At 43.8% G+C, this 27,160-nt stretch overlaps 1 protein-coding gene and 1 non-coding gene across 4 annotated transcripts in view; both read right to left on the bottom strand.

Annotated features, from left to right (window-relative positions):
* Nucleotides 1–27,160, bottom strand: part of SAMD4A (sterile alpha motif domain containing 4A) — a 215,082-nt gene that overhangs the window by 114,344 nt on the left and 73,578 nt on the right. The window lies entirely within an intron of this gene.
* On the bottom strand, nucleotides 9,093–9,200 carry LOC115517350. Its single transcript, XR_003969813.1, has one exon. It is a non-coding gene; the product is annotated as a U6 spliceosomal RNA (small nuclear RNA).

The following is a 27,160-nucleotide window of genomic DNA, read 5'->3' as shown; positions in this document are numbered from 1 at the left end:
GAGCGGCGGGGCTGTGGGGCTCCCTCCCAGGGGCTGCAGCACCCCTGACCCTCACCTCGGAACCCAAGGCCCAGGGTCCCATGGCAGACCCCCTACCCCCAATGATGCCTGGGCATCCTGACAGCAGGTGGGGATTCAGTGGACTTCCAGAATGTTCCTTCTAAGCAGACTGAGGGGGTAAATGAAACCAGTCCAAACCTCAAGTGCTAAAAGCAGCAGGCAGCCTGCTTTGCTGACACTGTCACAAAACCCCTGGTCTAGAACAAGGCAGCCATTATTTCTTCACTGATCCCGAGAGAGCTTCTACTGCCTGTATTGTTTTCTAACTTTGGAAGCACCAAATAAGGACGACTTTTGGTTCAAGGTAGGAGCCACGACTGTTTATATGACCTCACTCTTTCTTACATAATATATTAAACAGGCCCCTTAGGCCTAAGTTTAAAAGCCAAATTCTGCCTCTGGACAAGCATGTGCAGTTCCCATTGAAGTTGGTGTGGCTTGGCTATCAGACAGCTGGGGGCAAACTCCACTCTTCAGCAGGGATATGACGGATAACTAATAATTTCCAAGACTGCAATATAATGCTCTAATAAAGAGACACTGGAGGAGGATGAAAACAAAAATGCCTTTAAAGTCTAAATCAACAGATACCTCCCATCATTTATGAATGTGCTCATCTATCTCCCTAGCTCACAAGGAACCCTTGAGAGAGGGCCCAGGCACCTCTCTGGAGATCATTCAAGATCTCTTTGGGTGAGCCTCTACTGCAGGAGAAATGCGGCCTGGACCAGGTCATGCTTCCAAGTGTTGACACGGTGGTAACTCGTTCCCAGTCACTTGTGTGGGGAGATGCATGGTGGGTTCCAGGGCAACAGATCACGTTAGAGTTGCACTTTATCATTTCCCCGTTCCCATGCTACACACAGACGTTTTATGGTACATACATAGATTTACCGTATACTACTTTGTTCCACAATGAATTTTAAATGACTTCCATGTGGTCTTAGGAACTGCCCTACGTCCCCATAACACTTAAAAGCAATAAATTAAGTTAAAGACTTAAAAACAAGATTACTCTCTCATAATAACTTGGATGATTATTTTTAAAATTGAAGACAGCCTTGTCATAGCTAAAGTCGAAAGTAAATCAAACCTAAGGCATTCTGACCCTCCAATTTTTCATTTAAAGACACATCCCAAGATAAGAGGGCATCCTCTCAGTGGCTCTGTGAACCCTGTGCAGCCCTTTCTGAAATCCTACAGAAACCTGCCATCGGTGCACAGAGGGGGAGGCAGAAGGCAACACCCTCCGCATCCTGACAAAGTGTGACATGTGTCGATCACGGAAAACAAAGACTCCTGAGGTCAGCTTTACTCATCCCCACCTCCCCACCACCCCAGCACAGACAGCAACATGACTGCATGCAACCCAAGGCTCAAAAGAAACAAAACAGCACACAAAAACAAAAACAAAACAGCTGACGATCCCCTAAAGAAAAAAATCTGTAATGTAAAAAGGAAGCAGTGGACGGGGTAACGGTATGACATTTCCTGTCCCCTCCCCCCATGCCAGGACACCTCCCCTCCCTCTGCTCCACGGTTTCGCTTCCTGCTGGGGCTCGGCTGCACATCTTCCCTGGCGTATCAATTCAGGCCGATGTGTTGAGCCCTGTTAATCCAACTTTCGACTTCATGCCCACTGGCATCTGGTTCACTGCCAGGTTCGCTGCAACTGAAATGTAGAGACGTACCCTGAGACAGGTTCAGATTCTGGCTTCACACACACTGACCATGGAACTCTAGAGGACGGATTGCATTTCACGTTTTCAGTAAAGTCCAAGGTTCCTAGCCTGCCACTCAAGAGCATCCATAATCTCATCTCAAGCTGCTGCTCCCCCTTTCTCACCTTCTCCAACCCTATACCTCAGGGCAGACTCTGCCTTGTCTCACGTTTCTCCTCCATCTAGAAAGGCCATTTTGCCCACTTTCGTTTGAAGGGTAAATCCATACCTATTCTAAGCACCTTACACGTCTCACTGAATCCTTACAACAACCCTGAAAGGTAGATACTATTATACTCATTTTAAAAATGAGGAAGCAGAGAGACAGAGATGTGACCAAGCCTGCTCAAGTAGCCCAAACGAGGAAGTAGCAAGGCCAAGGTTTGAACCCAATGGTCCAACCCCCAAATTTATGTTCTTCGTGATGCTAGGCTGCCTTGTTCATAAAACCTCTCTCCTCCCAAACTCCACAGCCCTTTAGTTGTGTCTCTCTTATGGTCTTACCTCTTTTCTGGGACATGATGAACCTTTCAAGGACAAAATCCATGTGTGATTAAACTCTGGCCTCTATGGCTCACCTCCGAGCCCTGCACATGTGCAGTGGGTACCTGTCAATATTCGTGGGCAGAAGGAAGTAAACAAGGAAGGAAAAAGGTACCCACTCAGCAAGGGATCCCTGCTGGAGTGAGGAAAAACGTCATTCTTTATTCTCACCCCTATGTGGTTGCAGTTTTTATATTTACTTTTAGGGTTTTTGGAGCGATTTTAGCTGCTGTGGTAAGGAAAGCAGGTAGCCTGGAAGGATAAAGCTGTGTCCTGTGTGCATGAGAAGCAACAGAACTCAAGTTCCCCTTGGTTCTTGCCATATACAAGAGCTACTTGCAGAGGCAGTGGCAATGACAGTGAGGACAACAGCAGAAATAATAACAAAAACTACTATCAATGATTGCAGGGATGCCTGGGTGGCTCAGTCTGTTAAGTGTCCAACTTTGGCTCAGGTCATGATCTCATGGCTCCTGAGCTCAAGCCCCGCCTTGGGCTCTGAGCTGACAGCTCAGAGCCTGGAGCCTGCTTCAGATTCTGTGTCTCCCTCTCTCTCTGCCCCTCCCCACCCCCTTCATGCTCTGTCTGTCTGTCTCTCTCAAAAATGAATAAACATTACAAGAAAAGAAATGGTTGCATGCCAGTGCCAGGCACTTTACATCAGCGTTTGCAATCCTTTCAATAATCCTGCAGGCCAGGCCTTCTCACCCTCATTTCACTGATGGGAACCAAGATTCAGAAAAGCTAACTCATCTGGTCAAGGTCACAAGCTGGTGAAACACAACACAGAAGCGTGAACCCAGATCTGCTTCATTCAGGGTCGGTCTGGGCTCTGTCCACTGTAACAGCAATGCCTTCGGTCTCCCGGGAGCTAAGAAAAGCAAGTCACCTGGTCCATTCATTCTTTGCTTCCTGGACTCTCTCTTTGGTTTAGGCTTTCAGGTGAAAAACTACCTCGCACACACAGTCCTTCCAAGAAACCAGATGAACTGTAACCCACGTTCACGCTGCTCAGAGTTCTTAATTACTAGGAACATACAGGCCCGCAGTCATTAAAACATACCATGAGATACACAAGAGGGTGGTGCAGATGCGGGAGGGGGACAAGGGATGGGGCCAGACAGATTTGCTTGGAGTCAAAGAGGCAGAGAGTGAACTCAATGTTCTGCTTAGAAGAAAGATAAATCATTTTTCATTAACCTATAAAGTTGTCTTAGTTGGGCCACAACAAACACCTGATGCGTTCACATTGCCACAAAAGCATTTTAGTGGTCTCGGGTGTAAACAATGGTTTTGCACAGGAAGAGCAATGCCTTTCACCCTGGAGGGGTGGGGAGGAGGGAGGAGGAGGAAGAAGGGAATCCCTCAAAATGAAGCACACACTTAAACATGATTCAGCTGTGATTCATCAAAGCTGGAGTAGGTATTCCGTTCACTCTAGGATTCTGGGTGCAAAGTGTTCTCTCCATGCTGACAAAGTCATCCTTCCATGCTCCTGAATGATAGGTCACTTCCACTGACGTGCTCTAAAGTTCACAATACATTTAAGATAGATTTTTCTGTGTGTAAGGGAGAGGGGCACTATCGTGAGCAGAAATGCTAATAGCTACTGGGAGCCTGGTTAAAAACCAACCACATTAAGAGTCAGGCTTCTAAGGATAAAAGCCCCCATTCAATATTCTTTATCAGCTTGATTCAGCCACACTTGACACATTTGCTACTCATTCCTAGTCATGGTGATTTCAAGTCTGTGACTGTTTCCTTGAAGGGAGCGTTCCATGGAAAGCACGTGTGCTGAAGGGAGCATCTGGGGAGAAAGTGGCAACCTCCCCCCTTGATAAGGGACTCTGGGTCGGGATCATGTGAGCTATTTAACAGTCCCTTGGCTAAGCCTCCTCTAGCAACTAGAATATGAGGCAGGCAGTCTGGGTGCACTGTGTTCAGGGAGTTTCACAGCAATCAATTTCTAACAGATCCAGGCAGTAGCAACAAACTCTGTAGCCCAGCCACTGCTCTGACTTATCAGTGGTGCTTCTTCTCAGTGGAAAGAAGACAAATATGGCAGGCTAATCTAAATGTCCTCTGCTCTGTTGTCTTGAGCACTGATATGAGGCTCATCCTTCTTTCTGTCTTTCCCTGTCTGTCTGTCCTTCATGACCCTGTAGCAGAACAGGGCAGAAGAAGAGCTCACACTCAGGAGCCAGACTCCTTGGGTTCAGGTCCTCACTCTGTCACTTACCAGCTGTGGCCTTGGGCAAGTTACTTAGCCTCTCTTGCCTCAGTCTCCTCACCTGTAAAATGTGGTGGAGAATAACGACCTATTTCACAGGGATTTCAAGGGAGTAGACTGGAAAGGGGATTAAGTTAAAACAAAAGTGCCATGTAAGGGTTAGTGTCTTTTTTCCCTTCCTATCTTCCTTCCTTTGCTTTCTTTCAATAACTACTTATTGAATATCCCCTAGACACAAGACGCTACCCTGGATGCCACATAAACTTTGAATATAGACAGGGTGGAGTCCTTGTCCTCCAAGGAAGGACAGAAGGTAAAAAGCTATGGTAGAAAAAGACCACCAGTCTGGGATTTAGGGAAACGGGGCTAAGGCCCCAGCACTGCCACTAACTTCTTTGTGGCGCCCTCACCTGTAAGCACAAGATCCTTCAAGAGATCTTGACAACAGAAAGCAACAGTACCCAGCCAGGCCCCACACACCTTGCCACCTGAGTGATGATACAGTAAGAACCACAACGCAGAGGGGAGAGAAATGATCTCCGGTCGGGCCAGTCATGGAAGGCATCATGGGCTCTGAATGTATGCTTAGCCCTTAAGGAAGGTTGGAGGTTGGGAGATGGAGATGAGGGGACGAGGGATAATGTGCAGACATTCAAATGTATCTGGGAACTAGCAAACAGCACATTTTGGTGGCAGCTGAGAACTGGTTTGGGGAAAGCAGGAGGGAAAACAGACGAGCTCAGCTTTTGGAGGGCTGGTGTGCAACACAATGGGCAGGTTAGGAGGAGGAGAAAATGTCAGAATGGCAGTCTGAGGAGACACGTGTGGTGCTGGCCTGCAGGATGGACCAGGTGGAGAGCAAACAGTTGGAAGACAACTGCACAAGGCAGGCATGAAGACTCAGAGGTGGGGGAGGGGTCTCTGGGCTCCGGAGGCAGGCCCCCCACGGGACAGCTGCCCAGTCTGGGGTATGCTCGTCACCTCTTACTCACAGTTCTCTCATGTTCACAAGACGATGACACAGCAAAGTGTAAGCACAGTGCCTGCCCATGGTAAGAACTTAGTAAACATTCTCGAGAAAGCAAAGTAATGGTGTGTGAGAACAGGTGTGAATGAAGCATTACTGTTCACCTGGAAGTCAGTTATTAGTGAAACACACAGCAGGTGACAGCAAAGACAGGGGCCTCTGGAGACTTTGCCCAGGTGAGCAGGAAGAATACAACAGAGAGAGAGCTGGTAATCCAGTAGAATGTCAGGATGTGGGAGAAGGGCGTGTGCCTCTCCTTGACACTAGTCAGAATGATGTGGGGTAACTGGACACTGTAACTGCTGTGTAGACTAGGGAGAAAATAAAGCCAATGCCTTCCCTGGACCTGGATCCCTGGCTTATAGTCCCTGAGGAAGACAAGAGAGTTACACCTCCTCTCAGACTCAGCCCAAAGCCACCAATGGTGCCAATCGTAGATACCACTGCATCCCATTAAAAGACAGCGTTATTGTTTTCACTGTCAAGGTGAGGAAATTGGGCTGAGGTCACTTGGTGAGTTGGTAACAGCTGAACCCAGAGCCTAGGACTTTGTCATGGACTTGAAAGCTTGTTCCCTTCCCAGCTGTCTCTCAGGGCTGTTTTTGCCCCAATCAGCCTTCACAAACAGATCTAAAACCGCAGTGCAAAATACAAGAGCGTGAAATTGGAAATAAAATAGGTGCTTCTGCATCTATTTAAATCCCATTTATTTTTAATAACTACTGAGGTTAGGCTTTGCATGAAAGGTGAGTAGTTGGTTTAAATCTTGATTTATGTCTTGGTTGACTAGTAAAATATTGTCATTCTGCTCAAGTGAAAAAAAGGCCCATCGAAAACGTCACACTTACTTAGCTTTTCTTAAAACTAAGTGCACATCTCCTGGGCATTTTCTTCTATGGTCTTAAGCATCTGCGATTTGTCAGATTTTGTTTGCTGGTATATTCCCTTCCTCCAACATGTGGGGGCACATATGTATCTCTAGGTCTATGATAACCAAAGGGCACCCTATCACCTGATCACCCTATCAGTCACACATGAAAAAATTCTCATCTTAAATGGGGATCATTTGTCCTCTTAGTTAAGTCTCTCTGACCATGTTTGTAAATGGAAGGCATCTGGCTCAGAATGAGGGCGAATACAATGCAATAAAAAATAACAGTAATACAAATTGGTTAGCAGGAGAGTCTTCAGTATGAGCAAAAACAACTATGGCAATAAACCTACCCTAACGTGGAAGTGAATGAGAATATCAGGCCGTTGATCAAGAAGTTCACACAGGCATTGTTCTAATTAAATCCACAAAGCATTGCTGATTCTAGTACTTTCCATGGACCCCTCCTTCCATTGATCTTGGGGGTCCCCTCTTTACCTCCATAGACTAGAACAATGCTTCTGGGGTTTTCCCCACAATCATCTGCTTCTTCTCATACCTCATTCCACAGCTTGGGTGATCACTGTCAGTCTTGCTTGGTCATGAGGGACGAGACCCTCGTCAGACTTAATCTAAGAACCAAAAAACTCTGGGGCGTCTGGGTGGCTCAGTCAGTTGGGTGTCCGGCTCCTGGTTTCAGCTTGGGTCACAATCTCATGGTTCGTGGGTTTGAGCCCTGTGATGGGCTCTGCACTGGCGATACGGCTTGGGATTCTATTTCTCTCCCTCTCTCTGCCCCTCCCCTGCTTGCATGCTCTCTCTCTCTCTTAAAATAATAAACTAAAAAAAATTAAAAAAAAAAAAAGTCTCTCTTTTACCTGAACAACAGTGGAAAAAATCTGTCTCTTAAACTCACTCCCTGAGCTTGAGAGTCCATACCCTGCCCAGTTGTGTCTCGTTACCAGGAAAGAAACCCACTAGCTCAAAGTCAGAACAACAAGATTTCTTATTGAGACCAGAAAGGGGGTTGAGACATCCCCTTTCTTCCAAAGGCCTGAAATATCAGGCGAGTTCTTCTTTCAATCTGTTCAGATTTTAGTCAGCACATTTTGGTGATTCTAGACCCAGACAATCCTCGGAAATCAGAGTTCATTACGTAGGGTCAGAGAGATCGAGATGGATGATGGTCAACCAGGAATTAATGAGGATTGCGGACATCCAACCAATTTCACCTGGAGATCTCTGTGGCCATCCATCTTTTCCACCATCTGCTCCAAATTTGGACCTATGCCCTGAGAGGCAAAAGACAAATACATCCATCTTAAAAGTCCACCCAGGTGAAATGCCATTAAATTGCATTATTGCCCAGAACTGCAGAGAGAAACATTTCCTTTCTAGTTAATCTGGCAGCCATCAGTTGTTCCCCACTAACTTGAGAGAAGCATCTGGTTTATGTGCTAGAATAAAATACCCTCACAATCTATCAAAATTAACCCCCTAAGAGCTATTACTGAAATGAAGGACGGTCTCTTATGTGTTGGAGGTAGGTAGATTCATGCTTTCCCACGGAGTTCATGTTCTGGCACACTTATCTTTGGGATCTGCGTTCCCTGGGTGAATAGGAACCCAATAATCATACCTGTTTTATGATTTTAAGCATTCCACGTTAGCATAAAATTAAAGCACATTCATACAGCTGCTGTTGCTAAAGACAACAACCACCTCATGGTAAAATATTATTCTTCCTGAGGGCTCTCAGATACCTCTGTTAGCATGTCCAGTATCTACAGGCATTCTTACGTTTTTCCTGCAGTTGTTTGTACTCTGATATAGGGTCTAGACAGAGCACAGAGACAGTGGAAGGTCTTTCCAAAATGTTTTAGACCAAAGAGGATAGAAAATAACCTTAAATCACATTGGATTTTAGGACACCTAAGATAAGATTTCTTTCATTATATCCTGATCTCACTTCATGAGAAATAGGTATATTCCTCAACTATCTAATTAATTCACATATTAATAAACCTCATGATCTCATTATTTAAAGGAATTCTCTCTCTCCGTGTGTGTGTGTGTGTGTGTGTGTGTGTGTGTGTGTGTGTGTGTGTGCTGGGTTCACATAAATAAATACTTCAAATCTTTTTAAGCCAAAGATGGTCTTTCTTGAAAACAAGTACTTTGAAAAATACTGTTGTTCGACTCCAAATGGTTTCTCCATTAGAAGAATGTAGACTTCTTCTTTGTTAGGGAGACTACATTGGTTAGGGAGAGAGGAGAGGGACGTAGAGAGAAAAAGAGAGGAGGAGAGAGAAAGAGGGTGGGAGAAAGTTAGTGAGTGCGGTCAGAGAGCTTGTGTAAACAGTATTGCCTACAGTGTCCCCCTGTTACAAGGGCCCTTGATGAACATGCTAAGGGAGATGTCCCTTAGCTGCTTTCACCCAAGCCTGGCTCAGTTCTCTTGTAATCTGCATAGGAGAAGCATCTTGACATGCTTAGTGGATGGGTGTATTTTACACAGCAAACCACAGCCACAAGAGAAATTCTCCAATTCAACATGACTGGGTTGATAGTCTAAAAAACTGGTTAAAGCATGGAATCATAAAAATGATACTCTCATTATATGTATGTATATATTCATTGATATTTATTATATATTCACAGATATTTATGTGTCATCCTTGCACAGTAGACATGCTGATCTTCTCTGCATCATTCCAATTTTAGTACATGTGCTGCCAAAGTGAGCACTATATTCACAGATATATAAATGAGTGTGCACTCATTCACGGATTCGGTACAGGAGCAATGCCTTGTCTTTGAAGATGGGTCCACTGTCTGGAATTTCCCAATTTCCTGTATAAACCAGAAATCTGTTATGATTTTCAGGTTCCAGTTTCTTTAAAGAAGATACAAAATCCAAAGACAGCTGAAAAGCAATCTGACTGCAGAGTCCGCCTAGATTTTTATGACTTTCCCCACAATCTTTTAGTGTTATCTTGTTTATACTTAAGTTGTCCACAATTTCTGTTCATCACTGACAAGTCTTTCCAAGACAACGGTGTAGCTTCATAGGAACACCTCTCCTTTTCACACTCATATATCATGTGTTTACATAATATTTAGTTACATGTCTTAAATGGAAAAAGTACAACTGGTGTAAACAGGTTTGGGAACAAACAGCTTGCAGTTGGCTTCTGACTGCACTGATCGGGGAAGTGGGAGGGTCCATGGATAGCAGCTGCCTCACAGGGCACCCAGGCATCTGCTACGCTTGCCGGGGGAGGAGGGCACACGCTTGCCAGGGGAGGAGGGTACATGCTTGACTGGAGATGGACCCAGGGAGCTTCTCTGAATCTCAGTTGAGGCTCAACCAAAGAAACAGCTAATGATCTATTCACATGCGGGAGGGGAAGAAACCAATCAGGTTGGCCCTAGGGAGGAACTGTAGGTTAGTCTCTAACCTGATGCCTTTCTAAGGCGCTCAAGGGTAATTTTGTCTGCTCAATTTTTATCTTATAGACTATTGGATAAACTCCCTCATAAGATGCAGTAACACTGCTGTAAACAGAACAGAAAGAAAAAGTAGTGGTGCTTTTGACCAAACAGAGAAAAACTGAAAGGCGGAATATATATTATAGAAGTATATATAAGTATGTATTATATAAGCACCTATACTTTAAAACATATATATGTAAATATAGTTTATATTTTTATTATATTCATACATAACATATACAAATATTTTTATTATTTTATATTTATATGTAAAGTATATGTATTTAAATATATATTTATATATAAAGTATAAATATATGTAAAATATATATTATATATAAAGTACATATTTTATATATTTTTATATATTTTAAAGTATATATATACTTCTATATTATATATACTATATATTCTGCCTTTCAGTTATATGCATATGTATGTGTATATGTCTATAAGAGTATATATACATATCTATGGTGTGCGTGTGTGTACTTATCTGATGGTGCTTCATGAGATATGGAGGTTCACACTGTATCTGAAGATAATTTGATGAAAATCTTTAATCCCTAAAACTCCACCTAGACTGAAAAATTGGCTTAGTTGCCTTGATTCATTACTTCGGACCCCAGTCTATCATTTTACTCATCATCACTCATAAACAGGTTTTGGATGAAAAGTATCTGAAGCTGAATCCAGCCCCCGGGGCAAGGAGTGAGAGCCCACAATCATCCTTACTGGCCAATTCCACTCTGTGGCCACTTTGCAACACTAGCAGCTGTGAGGGGTGGCATATTTAAAGGGCCTTTATTTAGCTCTTGCATTTTATTTATTTATGATTTATTATTTACATCCTGCTTCCTTCCACGAAGGATTTGGGACAGCTTAGCGCTTCAGTTTAGCCCATTCCTAATCAGTTCAGTCACTTCTCCTTCATCCTGCTCTGTCCAACTTCAATAGAGTTGTTTCCCCAGTGTGGCCAATTAACTCGGACCCCTGTGGTCTGGGCCTTCCACTGAGCAACAAAGGCGGTGCTTTTGCAGAGTCTGTGACCTTTGGATTCCTGCCCCAGCAGCACAGGAAATTCTGGCAGCCCTTCCCAGGGCATCCCTTTTGGTGTCAAGACCTCCTGGGGGTGGCATGGGGTGTGGAGACCCACGAGTCCATCAGCAGCTCCACAGCCTGTGCAGAGGGAGCTGAAGAGTAGCCTCAAGGACTCTCCCTGGGGACTGTGTGGGACGCCAATAAGTGTCCCAGCCAGTAGGGGTCTCCATCAATATGTTCAATAACCACACACCCTTTTGGTGAGAACACGAGAAAGAGCAAGCCTCAATCTCAGCTACTACGGATCTCCACCCATCCACCTCCACCTCCAACCCTGTCAAGTCTCTGACTAAATGGAGCAAAGGATCCACAGGCGTCCTTCAATCTGCCATGATCTTGCTGGGCCGAATAGATTACCTAACTTAACTATGCTTGCTTTCTCCATCTACATCTTAGTGATGAAAACACTGGTCACAGGCATACTTAAAGAACCCCAGGGTGAGAACTGCCACGTGTGGCTGCAGAAAAGCCCCTGAATGTCCTTGTGCCTGAGAGTCGCTCCTATTTGACCATCTTTTCAGGGCCCCAGTCCCTTGCTCTTGCTTTTCTTTGTAAGAATGGCAGCCGCTGATCTCAATGCCTATTACTTTCCCCCGACAGTGAATAAAGCACTGCATTCAATCATCTATTCTTGTTAGCTAGCCTGCACTCCTGGTAATTCTGCTCCCTGAGAGGATAAATAGCATTAGGCACCTAGTACACAGTTGTCCATGTAAGTTGTCCATGTTTTGTCCTCAGACAAAACAGAGATGCCTCAGACCATCTGAACATATTTTTCCATTAGTGAGGACAGAGTTGCATGCATCACACATACTCTCCCGCCAACCTTTTCCCAACCAATAGCAGACACGTGGAAACAGCTGGCAGAGGCTCTGGGTGCGACCCTTGGCCATGGAATAGTATGAAGCTAACTTGCATGCACAGGGAATGAATCCACGACAGATTCACTAACCACAGGACTGAGGTTAATGAAGAGATAGATGATCCAAATGCTGGCCTTGATTGGAATGGAAGCAATGTTCACAGAATAGAAAACACTGGGCTAGATTCCCCAACGGTCTACCTCAGTGGTCTGCTCTTATGTGCTAATCGGTGCTGTGTCCTAACCACCTGACTAACCAGTTACAGACTTGGGAGTATGATAGACACCAAGGGCGGGGCTTTGAACTTTGCAGTAATAAAATGACAACAAAGAAATCTATAGACTGTACATTGCCTATCTGAAGTAGAGGTATGTAAAATTTTTATTCTATATTGTTTTAATCTCATAAGGCAAGTAAATGTAGATCCTTGTCCTTGGTATAAAAATGCATATAGACTGAAAGATAAGATTTGAATCACACGTCTCTATCTATAAAGCACTTCCAAATGCTACCCTTGTGTGGTATCATTATTACAACCTTGCTTGATAGATAAGGAAACTGAGGCTCAGAAAAAAGTGAGGGGCTCTTGGGCGGCTCAATCAGTTAAGCGTCTGACTTGGGCTCAGGTCATGATCTCATGGTTCATGAGTTCGAGCCCCACGTCAGGTGTCATGCTGACAGTGTGGAGCCTGCTTGGGATTCTCTCTCCCCCTCTCTCTCTCTCTCCCCTTCTCTCTCTGCCCCTCCCCCACTCAGGCTTTCACTCTCAGAATAAATAAATAAACTTAAAAAAATTTATATATAAAAAAAGAAAAAAGTGATTAGCCTGAAGTCTAGAATCCTGGTGTTTGACTCAAAGTTGGCTGTACCTCCTGTTTTCTTCATGTTCCTACCACTCATGAGACATGAGCTTGCTGATCAAGTCCAAGAGGGAAAAGACCCCTTCAGAGGACTAAAAGGAGATACAAATATTGTGTCATTAGTTGGCTTACCTGGGCTTTCAATGTCTGCCCACACAAATGCATATTTTAATAGGCAAACAACTCTGTGGCGAAAAGGATCGGACATGTATGCTTGGATTTCAAGTTTGATATAAGCCGTTCAAAGTCACAGGTGAAAAACTGTGCAAGGATCTCACTTTATAAAATGGCTTACTTTATAAATGTGGTTCAAGAGGGGTGCTACTAAAAGATATCATGAAGGGTGCCTGAGTGGCTCAGTTGGTTAAGCATCCGACTTCAATTCAGGTCATCATATCACAGTTCATGAGTTCGAGTCCTGTATCGGGCTCTGCACTGACAGCTTGGAGCCTGGAGCCTGCTTTGGATTCTGTTTCTCTCTCTCTTTCTCTCTCTGCCCCTCCCCCACTGTGCTTTCTCTCTCAAAAATAAATAAACATTAAAAGAACAGAAAAAAAAGACATCACGAGATTCTACATTTTTTTAAAACTCTTAAGTTGATGTTATATCCAGTCATTCCACCCAGAGCACACTGAAAGTCTAAGTTAGCCGAACTGGAGAGTGAGTCGTGATGACTGGCACATCCACCACCAGCGGATCAAGGTGTCTCCTCGCTTTGCTGAGCTGCAGTCCTCCTGGACAGTGCTGCTCCAGTCCTGGAGACTTACAGCCCCCTGGGCTCCTGCTCCCACAACCTCCCGAGGAACACTCCTCAGCAGTAGAAGGAACTTTCTCCTGTTCTTTGCAAACAGAAGACACCTGTGGCAAAACTTGTGCAGGGGTGAATGTCCCTAGAGAGATGTGGATGACAGTGTGACAACGGCCTGGCCTTATGTCCCCAGCCTATCACTTTCCAGAACAAGTTGACCAGTTTCTCAGAGGACTCTTTGTTCCCTCCATTAATTATGGAGAAAATAAAAATAATATCTACATCCCATGTTCCTATGAGGACAAAAGGAAGTAAGGTAATTCGAGAACAACACAGCACCGTGCAAAGAAGAGCTTAGATAGCGGTGAAGCCTGGAAAATGAGATTAGCTAAGACCCTGCGACCGGGGGAGGCAGACTGACAAGGGACTTCTAGAGTAGGCCTGGCTCACTTCCCCACTTCCTCTTCCCAGCCCCAGGCACACCCCCCAGTGATGACACTAGGCCACCTCAACTCTGTCCCAGGGTGTTGTTATACAGGGAGCTGAGGCCGTCTCAAGCATAGTTCCAGGTGGAGATGCAGCACAGGTAAGTTTCCAAAGGAACTTTCCAGAGTCCAGAGGCAGCCGGTACTCTGACAGTTGGGTTCTGTGACTGTGTGTGTGTGTGTGTGTGTGTGTGTGTGTGTGTGTTCGTTTTCAGGTGCTCTATCCATCTTTCTTACCCTAAAGCACCAAGTAGAGCATCCCCTGGAAATGTTTGCTGAAGAATGAGAACAGGGATAAGGATTCATCAGTTGATTATTCACAGTCCAGATAAAGGAAGGCTCATAAAACAACCAGACATCACCACCAAAAAAATCCCCCCATACACACAAACTTTTGTGTGATTAAGAATGATAAGAATGGATCCTGATAAGAATGGGTACCACCAGGGAAGTTGGCAGGTCTCTCATGAATTGTGAGACTGAGTTCCTAACTATGACACATCTCAAAAGCATCACAGGCCTATGGAGATACTGATCCCCTCAACCCTCGAGCAGCTGAGCACAGCCCAGGTACCTGGGTGACTCCAGTGTGCTGAATAAATGTTAGCATTCTCCATGTTCTTGGTCACATAAGGGACCCCAAAACAGACACAGAAATGTGGACCTGCAATCCTAAACATCTCCTGTTTATAACCCAGAGAGGCAAAGATAAATTGGATGCTTGGTTCCTCAGGTTCATTTATCTCCTTGTCTGATTCATCACTTGTGACATCAGGTCCTCACAAGCACCCCGTGAGTGAGGCATCCACTATTTACAGGTGCATGAACCAGGCCTCAAAGAAGCCAGGTGGCTTGCCCAGTGTCATCCTTTTCTAAGCACCAGCCTGGCCCCTATTCTGCTCATCCTCTACCTCCTCCACAGCACATAAAATGTACCCAGCCAGGGCATACTCCTAATTCCTCAGTCTGACTTCTCTTCTAATGAATGTAATCTTCAAAAATGTGAGAGTGGAAACAAAAGTGAAAAGTAAGGACATTGCAATGGGAAGAGGGTAGAGCCACAAATGGCACAGAGAGGTCAGGCTGTAGGCAATGGCTGGATGGAAGAGACTCTTGTTGGTGGGTAGGTTGACTGCAGTAGGGCCAGATGGCTACCTACCCAGAGCAGAATGTCAAACAAGCTTTCAGGGCTGTCAGGATGAAGGCTACCTGGAGACGGGACTTGGCAGTCATTTGCCCAAAGAAGGAGGCTGAATCTCCGGCTGGCTGAGGCCTTGCCGGAGAATCTGGATCACAAGGGGCTTACTGAGCCTCCGTGAGGAGGTCTGGGAGTTCTGTGGCCCTAGGTAAACATTTATGATTAATTGGAGAGCTAAATAATTACACCTTCCCTTCAAGCTCCTCTCACATCGAATCATGTGATTCAATTAAAGAATATTCTTGACCTCAAGGTCCTGGAACCTGGACCTCAAGGTCCTGGAACTTTAGGTTCCTAACATTGAACTGACCTGTTAAAGGCATCTTCACTCTGTAGGTCCTCAGCTCCTGGGATGAGTAGGATCTCCCCACCATGCAATCTTTAGACTATCCAGATGTACAGAATTGCAAAGTAGAACCCAAAGAGGACATTCTCGCTTCCAAGAGATAGGTGGAAAGGAGGTTGGCTCTGCACTGGCTCATTTCAACAGTCCTCACAGGAAGTTTCCTAAAACTGTCACTTACTCTGCAAGGCTGACTGTCCTACTGGTGCAGCTGGCCCGTAGGAAGGAGCTGGTGGTCATCTGATGTGACTGTACCACCGCAGAGGACAGACAGGTGTCTATGCCTTAGCAGAGAACCCAGCACAACTTTGACAGTAAGGCTGCAATGCTCTCAGCAAAAAAAAAACCTTGACTACAAAGCTAGAAATAGCGCTTCCAGCCGACCTCCGCTCTTCCCCTCCATAAACCTAGCATCTCTCTGACCTTGACTGGCAGCAAACAAGCAAGACAAACAGCCCATCACATAGTTAGTTCTAGCTGCCTTGGAAAGCAAGAAAGGAATCGGGAGAAAACCTGCACTTTAAGGGATGGGAATGTAACAGAGCAGTGGGGAAACTTCTTTCTACAAGAACGGCATGGTAGTGTTACTTATGGAGGCAAAATTTTAGCTAATTATCAGTTTCAGTTTCTTATTACACCACAGATAGATGGTGGGTGGACCAGTCTGTTTCAGTGGCCAATGTATCTGGAATATTTTACAGTAAAATATTTTAATGGCCATTATTAACTATAATGTATCACTGTGAGTTTAGTGAAGAAACTGAAAAATGATCATACTACAGGTATGATTAGACACATGTATAGATTAAACAGAATGCACACATTCCTATAAAAGGCATCCTGAGTACCAGTCAATGTGGCATTGACTTCCACTGGAAAATAGATGTTAAGTTTCTCCAGGGAATGGAGAAATGGTAAAAAAAAAAAAAAAAAAAAAAAAAAAAAAAAAAAAAAAAAAAAAAAAATCAGGTTATCTGTCACCTTGCCCTGTGGGCTTGGCAAACAGGAAAAAGCACATAAAAAGGTAGTCCTAGAATCAGCTTTACTATAATTCTTGCTACTTATTTTAGAAGATATCTGTGCAAGTATTTCAGCACCTCTCTGTATCTCAGCAGAGAGGTTCATGCTGAGTTAGGGAGGTCCTCTCCCTTGCCAAATAAGGCAAGTCCAAACTCAAGGGGGAAAGGCCAGGAAGGGATGACCTAGGGAAGACACCCTGAGAGGGGTCCACCACACCAAGAACAGAAGCTTCTCCAAACAAGTATCCTGGGGAGAAAAGCCATTGACAGCTTCAAAGTATCTCTCCATATGTCAACAGAGAATAGCCAACCAAAAATGTCATCAATGAAAAACCATCTAGACACAGTGATGTGACATGGAAATCTACTGAATTGATGAAGGGTAAAAACAGAAACTAAAGAGGCGCCTGGGTAGCTCAGTCAGTTAAACGACTGACTCTTGATTTTGGATCAGGTGATCATCTCGTGATTCATGAGATCAAGCCCTGCATCAGGCTCTGTGCTGACAGTGTGGCGCCTGCTTGGGATTCTCTCTCTTCCTCTCTCTCTGGCCCTCCCTCCCTTTCTCTCTCAAAATAAATAAAATAAAACTTTAAAAATAAAAGAAAATTTTAATTACTTAAAAAAAACACAGAAACTAAAGATTATTGGAGAGCTGAATTCTATAGGAAGGGAAGTTAAGGGTAAGAATCTAACTCTTTAAGGGCACCTGGGTGGCTCAGTCATTAAGCATTGGACTTCATGACCTCATGATTTGTGAGTTCAAGTCCCACATCGGGTGAGCTTGAGCCCTGCTTCCAGTAAAAAAAACCATGAGTCCCACACTCTGGGTGAGCCCCACTTCTCTCCTTCTCTCTCCCTCTCTGCCCCTCATGGGATTCTCTCTCTCTCTCTGCCCCTCACTCACTTGCACCCTCTCTCTCTCTCTTTCTCTCTCTCTCAAACAAAAAAAGTCTAACCCTTTAGAATCTAAAATCTTGCAATCTAATTTTTATTCATTTTTCCATGTCCCACCATAAAACTAGCTTCCTCAACAATATAAAAATAATAAATATTTGCTGATCATTTATTATTTGCCAAACACTCGAAGCACATTACATGTATCAACTCCTTTCCTTATCAAAACAAACCTATGTGGCAAATTCAATTATTATTACCTTCATTTTACAGAAGACAACATTAAAGCACAAAGAGGTCAAATGAATTGCCTAAGGTCACACACCTGGTAGGTGTGTGGATTCTCACGTGGCCATTTTGGCTCCAGAACCTCTGCTCTTAACCATTATGCTTTACTGTCTCTCAATGAAAAGGAATGTCCAAAGGAAAGAGAGAAAACAATGCCAGTGAAATAAAATGGGTTCTACCTGAATCAGCTTGCTGGAATAAATTCAGTGAATAAACAAGGACAGTGTATGCCGTGATTGCCTCCACCCCAGCACTCACCCCTCCCCTCCCCCACTGTGGGGAGGCCATGGGACTTGGGCAGACCCATCTATTGATGCGGTCCCTGAAAAAGCATATTGTCTATCTGCAAAATAATGAACTGGCATTTCTGTTTATGGATTAGCCTCCTGTGAACTTAGGAAGTGCAAGTCTTTCCCAACCTTCCATGAGGCAACTGATGAAATCACACTAAAGATCTATAAAGCAGAAGATCAGACCCTAGTCCACAATGAAAGCGAGCCAAACAAGAGCGGTGTCCCTTGAAATCCAACCTGAAATAGTCATCTAGGGTAATTCACTTCTCTAAGAGAGAATAAAAGTGCTCATTTACTGAGCACTTACTATGTTTGTGTCAGACACTGATGGGTTGTTCTCTGTGCCATGTTCTTCACGCATCCTTCTATATTCTCCCTGGAGACAGCGGCAGGGGCTTACCAGCCCCAGAAGGAAGGCTGTGGAGTCCACGTATCACACACCAACACTGCTTCTGGGACAAAACTTATGCTGGCCTGTGGCTAAATAAGAAAAATCTGGACAATACAATAGGAGTTTTCCCGGAAGCTATATGGGTATGGTATAGAGGACGGTCCCTTATTCTGAGATTATATTCTTCCTACTTCTGGTATTAAAATATCTTTTCTTTCAGGAAAGGACTATAACATTACATGGCAATTTTGCTATTGCTTTTTTTTTTTTAACATCCTTACTTCTCAGGATAGAAGCTAACAACCCTATGTTGAGCCTCCTCAATTAAAAACATTGTTAGATCATAAAATTCCAAAGCGTAGGGTCACTGGCCCAGGGGACTGATAGCCTGGATTTTGTCCAACCTCAACCACAGGGGGAATTCAGAAAACAAGAGACAATCCCAGTGGCTGAAATGTACCCTGTGCTGCCAGTGGCTTCCTTGCTAAGCCCCTATCTGACCTCTAGTTACTCCCTTGGTCCCCAGTGGCTGCTACCAGTAGGAATTCCCTATCCTTCCTGGCCAAGTTGACATGCTGGGCAGAGTTCAGGACACAGCTTTAAATGTGGTTTCCTGATTAACAGAGAGACTCCAGTTAGGCAGGAAGGAGTTCAAGCTCAAATATTATATGTCATAGTCATCTACCGGTTCTTAGGAATGAATACATCAACAGAAATGACCTGGAGCAAAATACCATTCCTGAGAAAATCCCTAACAACTCAGTGAGAGACTCCTGTTACTGCACTGCATCTTTTGTGTCTTCTTTTGACAAGAAAAGTGTCACGTTAAAGACTCAGTTCCTCTAAAATACATTTACACAGAAAATATTTGAGAAGGCTGATGGTGATGGAGAGAAACGAGTGCTAAAAGGAACCAGGCACCACACCTATATGACTTTCTGGCTAAGAAAGTAGGAGAACCCCCAAAGCAGGAGATGGGGTCGCTGACTTGACTGTGCCATTAAATTCCCTTTGAATCTTAGGAGAAATCATTCTCTGGCCTTATCCTTCTCACTTGCAAAATAACATGTCTGGTTGCTCTAAATCCTAACATTCTCTAGTTCTAGTCATTGTCTGGAGGAGAGAGCAAGGTACCTTCATGTCAAGAAGGACACTGAGAAATAATACCGAAAGGAAACATGGAGTGCTCCTCAGGGGTCTCAAGGTCCTGATTAGACACTGATGAAAGATGAGCTGGTAGAACAGACCCCACGGGCATCTCTAGGGAGGGGTCTCCCCAGAGTGAGCTTCCGGCCAGAGCAAGGAAATGAAGAAGTGGGCCTACAGTGCAGGCAAGAGAAGGTAAGGAAAAGAGCAGGAAGAAAACAGGAGGGGAAGAAACAGAGAAAAGGCAAGGTCCAATAGAAGTGCAATCCTCTGAGTAGAGAAAAGAGGGAAAGTGCCAAAGAGCAGAGAAAGAAGGGGAAGAAAGAGTCAGACCTCTACCTGTCATTTTTTTAAGTTTATTTATTTATTTTGAGAGACAGAGAGAGAGAATGAGAGTGAGAGCCAAGCAGGGGAGGGGCAGGGAGAGAGGGAGAGAGAATCCCAAGCAGGATCCACACTGTCAGCATAAAGCCCAACGTGGACTCGATCCCACAAACTGTGAGATCCTGACCTGAACCAAAACCAAGAGTCATACACTTAACCGATGGAGCTACCCAGGCACCCCTACCTCTCATTTTGGATAGTAATATAATTTCATAGCTCCTTCACCATCTGCTTCCCAAAAATGTCACCAGAGGTAAGGTCCCATGGCATCCTGCCAAATTAAATAGAGAAAAGCCTCACTCTTCTAGAGAGCAATACCGTACCATTTTCCCTAATACAGCAAACACAGAGGCAGCCCATCTGTATGCAGATATGACAGAAAAACAAAACAAAACCAAACAAAACTCCACAAAAGGTCCATAACCTTTAAAAAAGAAAAAAAAAGGATTCTGGGCTAACCTATCCAGAAATAGAACATTTTGATTACAAAATAAAAACTAGGTCAATAAGATAATGGACATGACTTAAATGAAAATCACAGTATTTGTAATGGGCTAAAAATGGTATCAATATTACTGCAGAGAAGGAATATAATTAAATGTATTTTTAAACAGCAGCTCCCCGCCCCAGCCCTCCAAACCCCAGCCCCGCCACCAGTATCCCTCCACCTCATCGGAGAGGAATGTGCTGGCGTGCCACAAGTTGGTCTGAAGAATGCAGAGTTTCCGTACTACTTTAGAAGATCCCAAATGACACTGGTTAGCTACATTCTTTCACTTTTAGATCACTGTTATTCATTTATAAAGCAAAGAAATGGAAAGGTTAGGGATCTGACCATTTCATTCTTTTATGGTTTCTACTATATGGCCAGGAAACATGCAAATGGAAATGAAACTGCCACCGTTCTCTCTGGTCGACTGAAACACGGAGAGTTCCAGGCCATCACATGATGTGGATATAGATCCTAAGAGGTTTAGCACGGGCCAGAAATTAAGATAAAGGGTAGCTGTGCAAATTTCTGGTTTTCTTTCTTCAACCTGTGGTGTGACCTTGTGGATAAACTCTAACTCTTGAGTGTAATTTATCTTCCAAGCCCTCACAAGGGGAAGGGAAGCAAAGAGGAGCATGATGAATTAGCCACAAGGAATAATGTTCTGGATGGTGACTGCAATTACTACGGTGGGCAAGCAAGGGCTGCGGTGGCAATGGCATTTCCTCGGATGTCTGTGTAAAAGCCACAGCCTACGACTCTGTTTATGAGGAAATATCAGTGGCCCTTCCACACTCCGGATGCCGTCAGGGGTCAAAGAAAGATGACGCAGGCTTTCTCGATGATGAAAATATTACCACTGCAAAATATAAACGTACACACACAGAGACATGCACAGAGTATTTCTTACTAAAGGAGATTGATTCGATATTTATACCGTGGAACTCTCAGAATAAGATATCTGCATGACTACATATCATAATCACCATTCAGAAGAGATTATTTTCAAAATCTCTTTGTGGGTAGTGCATGTCTACTAATAAGTTTTTTTAAAGAATTAACTCTTTAATATGTTTAAGTTCCAACACACTAACCATTAGTATCAAGGTACTCATTCATCCTTAGAAAGAACAAAGTTACTTCCCATGGAGAAAATCTGCTGAATAACAGCTGAACTTGTCAAGCAAAAGAGAAGTGGAGAACTTAGTCACTTCGTGTTACGACTCACGTAATGCTGAACTCCCTAAGTGCAATTACGTGTTTGTAAAATATCATTAAGTTAGTGCCCACTTCACCCTCTCTTTACTTTGAGCATCATAATAAAAGATATTTCAATAAGCAGCAAGTGGACAAACAGCCTAACCATGAGTCCTTTCTGTAAGTGACTTCGGGCGTTCCAAACCCCTGATATTCTGAGTCAAGTGAAATAAGTCACTATAATAGGCCTTGAGGAATTCTAAACCAAGAGAAAGGCCAAAAAGTTAAGGATCATCTGAGCTCATCCTATCACTCTCAGGGTTGTTCTTATTTATAGTTCCCTCCTATCACCAGGGCCTCTAAACCGTGAAACAAAAATAGTGAAGCAAATGTGTGGCGAGGGTCACTGCAGACTAGGCAAAATTTCTGCGAATACCCACAAAGCGTGGTGCTCGGTTTTCTGTAGAAAAGTGCTCAGTCAACTCAGTCAATGTCGTTTTTAACTCTGACCTTCCATGACCTCAGTTTGGAGATCCTGATAGGGATGAAAGAAAAGAACTAAAAGGTCAAGCAAGTGAAAAGCACTGAAAGAATGCTCAGTACAAGCATATGATACGGGGCACGCCTCTGTCCTGGGAGTCTGGTGGGGGAAAAATGGGATTATTTATGGGGGAAGGGAAACCAGATGGCAAAGTAAGCTCTTGACAGAGAGGATAAAAGCTTATGTTCGGGAAAGCTTAGGAGGAGGAAAGGGCAACGGAGTAACTTGTACTGTCACAGGGTGAACTTGGTCGAGCAGTGACTTTGGCGGATTCGGGCTTCTAGCAGGGAGGAACCAGCTGGGGGCTGGGGAAACGGGTGTTTTTGGAGAAAGAGAAACAGCTGCCTGAGCACGAGTGTCGGAAGGAAGTCCTCTTCCCTACTGCCAACCCACGAGACGTAAGTGTAATCCAGTCGCAGGAGCTACTCTAAGGAGACAAAGGGGGACAAGATCGAGTCCCTGCCAATTAGTGCCCCAAGACCTCTGACAATGGGGCCATTCCAACAAATGCTCCAAGGGAAGAAGCACTAGATCGGGACCCATGGAAGGAGTTCTAATCTTATCTATTTAAGCAGCTATTAATTATTGGTTCAGGAACAGGATGGACTGGTGAATCAGTACGTGATGTAAAGATTTATCTATAAACAATATATAAACCCTCTATCCCAAGTCTTTTATCTGATAAAAGTTGTGAGTCTGATGGACTTAATTGACTTGCATTCACTTCTCCGTCAACTTTGTCAGGTGAGAATCAGCAAACTACAAAAGAGTTCTCTCTGAAATAATCATTCCCTAAGTAAGGGTCCTCCATAACCCTTCCACTGCCCTGTGGGTGCATTATAAGTCAGTAACTATAAGAGAAAATCCTGCTTTTTTTTTTTTAATAGCAAACATTCTAATGGTTAAAAGCCTGTACAGACTAGAAACAAGAAGAAACTAGAATACTGAATATTTCAACACTGGCCATTTTGATGGGAAAAAATGTGAAGTACACATTTCCATGTAAATGGAAATCCTACATTTATAAAAGCAGGCAAGATGATTATGCGTGACAAATACTTATAGGCAAATGAGAAAAACTACAAAAAAGTTGCCTCTTCTAAAATAAACTACTCTTTTTTCAGCATACAATTCTCCTAAATTCTGACATTTATGCCTGCTTGAAAAAACAATTTAAGTCAACACTTCCCACTCTGTTATTCAACCCTGAGGCATAAAAATTTGATTAAATAGCCTAAAAATGCTTCCATGCACAAGGAGCAGGCAAAAACTGACTTATACATAACAAAGTCATGCTGTAGCTTGACTTCTACCCATGTGCTCTGTTGGAACCCTCCTAAACCTTGAGCTCTCCATCTTCCACTCTTGCTTTCCCTACCTTCTCCCTTCTTTGAGAACATACCAAAGCCTCCCAGTGTGGGCCTTTCTCTCAGCGATCACCCTCACACTACACTAGTCTCTTCAAAAAACACCTTTTCGGTTTCAACAACACCATAACCAGAATGGCATGCTCCTCCCCTGGGTCAGCACCTCCATTCCAAAACAGGATCCTGTAACTTCCCATTTCCTAAAACCTCCGTCCCACTCTTGAATACTCTTATCACTCAGCTTCTCTTTCTCTTCTGGCTCCTTCCTTCCCCCTAAAGACATTAGCAAACCATAACTCATCAAATCATGAGACAACTGCAGAATCACATGTTCAACAGCCCACTTGAAACCCCACTAGGATGTCTAATAGGCATCTCTAGCTCAATACGTCTCAAACTGAATTTTTGATTTTGTCTGCAAACCCGGTACTTCTTCAGGGTTTCCCATCGCCACAAATGACAAATACTTTTGCTAAGGGCAAAAGCTTGGAATCATCCCTGATTCCTCTCTCTCTCTCTCTCACACCACACATCTCATCCAACAACAAATTCTGATGACTCTGCTTTGAAAATATATCTCTGGAATCCAACCACTTGTCTCCATATCCACCACTGCTATGCTGGTCCAAGCCATCAGCATCCCTCACCTGGAATATTGGAGTACCCCAATTGAGCTCCCGGCTTCCACTCCTTCTCTGTACCCCATTTGGAGTGGTCATTTACAAAGTCCAGGGAAACTCATTGTCCTTCTCAAACTTTCCAAGGCTTCCCGTCAGAATATAGTCCAAAGTTTTGGCTCCTGTAGTCCTGTAACCTACAAGTCTACCTTTCCAACTTCATTTCCAACCACACTTTGCCTTGCTCATCCGACTCCGCTCATACTGACTTTCCTGCCATTTTTTAAATTGTATAACTCTGAATATTATCTGTGCATGGATTGAATATTATCTCTATGCAAATGTTAAATCTATTTATCCACCTACACCTGCTTCTCTGATCCAGCCTCAGGATCCACTCTCTGTCTATAAGGCATCTCAAGCTAGATGTTCCTATGCCAACACAAATTAGACACTGCAAAAAGGAGCTGTTTTCCTATCACCAGGCTGGAAACCTTGAAGCAGCTGCCAACCTCCACTGTACTTCCACCCACAATCAGCCAGGTGCCAAATCCTGCCATATCCCCTACCACTGATGCCTCACTTTTGCCCCCTTTCTTCTACCTCCCTTTATTCGGAGTCTTGCATCTGTCCTGGTCATCTCAGGTCTGAAATCCTATGCCTCCACTTGTCTCTTAGCTTCCTCATATTGCTGTACAGGTGTCCATCCAGAGGGCTGGCAAGGGTTTCTTTCTACACCCAAGTTCAAGTGCATCCATGTCAGCCTCCATTCCTGCCTCCCACTACTTAATCCTTCTGTTGTCTTTGACTGTCCCTATACTGTGCAGTATGATAGCCACTAGCCACACATGGCTATTTACACTGCAATTAACTAAAATTGAATACAACTAAAAATTCAGTTCCTCAGCTGCACTGGCCACATATCAAGTGCTCATTGGCCACATGTGGCTAGTGGGAACCCTGCTGTTCATTTCCATCATCACAGAAAGTTCTACTGGGCAGCGCTGGAACCTATCCCCTCTGGAATATTTACTCAACTCCCAAACAAACTGTTCTGGGAGAATAAATCCCATAACCAACAAGCCCTTTCAGCCTAGTTTTACCGAGACATCATGTTTCAGCATTAGGGAGCTCCTGAAACATTCTTCCCTGAGAGCCACCCTAACTTTAAGGGAAGGATACATTCCATGCTCTTGTCCCTAATACACATACACATGGCTTTCCCTTCATAAAACTTTCCTGTGCAGAGGAAATATTTATATATTACTATTCAATTTGTATTTTTTTCAGTGCTTGATTAGCTCTTATGCCTTCACTATCTGCTAAATAAGGTTGACTATTTTAGGCTTAATGCTCTTGCGGGCAAAGCCAATATTTAATGATGCTGAGCACAGACGGCTCTTCCAAAAGCATGTTTTAATAAGGGTGACTGCACAGTGGGAAAGCACCTGGGCCTTGGAATTACCTTGCTTCTGAGCTCCTGTCCTGCCACTTACTAGCCAGGGATCTTGGGAAAGTTATTTAACCCTTCATTCTCGGTGTAAGCACCTGTAAAGTGGAGAAAATGGTAACTGTCTTCCTCATTGATTTGTTGTGATAATTAAATGGGATCAGACCCATAAATCTCTCAGCCATGGTTGATATATGATCATCACTCATTAGTGTCAGCTGACAGTATCAATTATTTTAGCTAGTTGTGAACAAAAATAAATTTAAATAATCTTGAGGAGTTTAAAAGCAAGACGAAGAACAAATCTCGAATGCAAACTGCTCATCTTACAGAGTCAAATGAATGTCTTCAGATACAGTGATGGATATTACTTAAATATCAAATCGTGGAAAATATGTATCAAAGTCACATAAATTTGAACATTTCTATTCTGCTTCTTGTATAAAAGCTGCCTAGAGTTTCCAGTTCTTTGGAAAATTTATTTCAGGAACCATGGAACCTTGCTTGGCAAGTTGAACAACTTTCCATTAGTTAAATGCAAGAAGGATGATTTCATTTTAAAAGTGAAATGTGGAAAGTGGTTAAATGGGCAGGCTATAACCAATCATACTAGGCTTTTAGAAAATCTGAAAAACAAAACAATAATAGAGAGAAAAAAGGCTTATAATTCAAAGCACATGTGGACATCATTTTGTATTGATTGCTTAAAAGTTCATGCCAGTGAACGAATCAAACGACAATACATATTCCACACATTTGGACCTGAGATAGCTCTTCCTGCCTTCAGTAGCTGAAATTCAGAGGTGGCTGTGTGTACTTACTAGCTAAAGCCAGTATATTAATTCTGCCAAACCTGTCATCCATTCTTCTCTGCTATGGCTTTTGAAGGTACGGAGCCTGTGGTTCTCAAAGTGTGCACCTTGGACCAACAGTAGCAGCATCACCTGGGAACTTGCAAATTCTTGAGCCGCACCCTGGACCTACTGTATTAGAAAAAACTCTAGGCCGGGGGGCACTCGCATGTCATGTGTGTTTGAAGAAGAAGCGCTCCGGGTCTTTCTAGCACCAGCCCCTGGGAAGCACACCTGGGCGGCACCTGGGCGCTCTACTGGGGGCAGCTCTGGCAGAGAAGCCAGTAGGCTTTTTCCTGGACAGACAGTATTGAAAGTATCTTCAACTGGCTGTCATTTGTTTTGACACATGATACGGGTTCAGCCTCCCTCTCTAAGGTATGATTCCCTCATGTGAAAGTAAATGGAATAATTAATAACAATCATTAATAATCATTAATAATGCCAAGCAGAACCCAGGAGGGGAAGACTCCCATGGCTCTAAGGCTCTAAACATCCACAACATGAGGAAGCTAACCCTGACACCACACATTTTGTCTCTCACGGAGAATGGAGTCAAAATTACACGGCCCCAAATTATACAGTTTTATAAGAGTTACAGACCACAACAAGAAGCAGAGCAACAATACAAAGAATGGAGTACTGCGACCAACTTCTCCTAATATTTATTTGTAAATTCATTTT

Source organism: Lynx canadensis, chromosome B3 (assembly GCF_007474595.2).
Source record: "Lynx canadensis isolate LIC74 chromosome B3, mLynCan4.pri.v2, whole genome shotgun sequence".
In the NCBI taxonomy this organism is placed as follows: Eukaryota; Metazoa; Chordata; class Mammalia; order Carnivora; family Felidae; genus Lynx; species Lynx canadensis.
Note: the sequence above shows the minus strand (reverse complement) of the source record. Positions and strands in the feature narration are given on the sequence as shown.